Source organism: Trachemys scripta, chromosome 16 (assembly GCF_013100865.1).
Source record: "Trachemys scripta elegans isolate TJP31775 chromosome 16, CAS_Tse_1.0, whole genome shotgun sequence".
NCBI lineage: Eukaryota > Metazoa > Chordata > Testudines > Emydidae > Trachemys > Trachemys scripta.
In genome coordinates, this window is record NC_048313.1 from 1,691,021 (window position 1) to 1,692,153 (window position 1,133).

Consider the following 1,133-nt stretch of genomic DNA (forward strand, 5'->3'; position numbering starts at 1 on the left):
TGACCAGACAGCAAGTGTGAAAAATCGGGACGGGGGTGGGGGGTAATAGGCACTGATATAAGACAGAACCCCAAATATTGGGACTGTCCCTATAAAATCAGGACATCTGGTCACCCTAGTGTGTGTGTGTTGTGTATGGGGCGTGTGGTATGGTTGTGTGTATAGTGGAGGTTTGGGGGGTGCGGTTGTGTGTGTGTGTGGTGCGATATAGGGCTGTGGTGCAGGTTTGGGCTATGTGGCTTAGGGGTGTGTTTATGTGGTGTAGGCTTATGAGTGGGTGTAGAGTTGTGTGTGTATCAGGGTGTGGTGTACGGGTGTGTGTGTGGTGTACAGGGTGTGTGGAGTGCAAGCTTCGGGGTGTGGTTTTCTGTCTATGGGATGGGTTTGTGTTGTGCATTGTTTGTATGGGAGGGTGGAGATGCGGTTATGTGTGGTGTATGGTTGGGGGGAGGGTGCAGGGTTGTGTGTGGTGTAGAGTGTGTACCGGGGTATGGTGTAGGTAGGGGATGTGTGGCTGTGTGGCTGTGTGCTGTAGGTTGAAGGAATGTGGGGGGTGGTAGTGGTGTTGGATTGTGTATGTATGTGGTGCATGTTTGAGCGGGGTGTGGGGGGCAGGTGTGGGGGCAGTTGCATGTGTGTATGTGGTGTGGGGGGGCAGTTGTGTGTCTGGTGCGGGGGGCACGTGTGTGCGGGGGCAGTTGTGTGTGTGTTTGGTGCAGGGGGGCAGTTGTGTGTGTGAGCGTGGTGCGGGGAGACAGTTGTGTGAGCGCAGTGCAGAGGGGCAGTTGTGTGTGTGTGGTGCAGGGGGCACGTGTGTGTGTGTGTGCGCAGTGCGGGGGTAGGGTGACCAGATGTCCCAATTTTATAGGGACAGTCCTGATTTTTGGGTCTTTTTCTTATATAGGCTTCTATTACCCCCCACCTCCGTCCTGGTTTTTCACATTTGCTGCCTGGTCACCCTATGCGGAGGTGGGTGGGGCAGTTGTGTGTGCGGTGCAGGGGGCAGTTGTGTGTGCGGTGCAGGGTTGTGGGTGAAAGGTGACAGCCGTGCTGGAGCTGTGGGCTCGGGGCACCCTGCCAGGCCTCCTTGGCAGGCCCAGCCTGGCCTCTCCCTGCTCAGCTGTGGGCTCTGG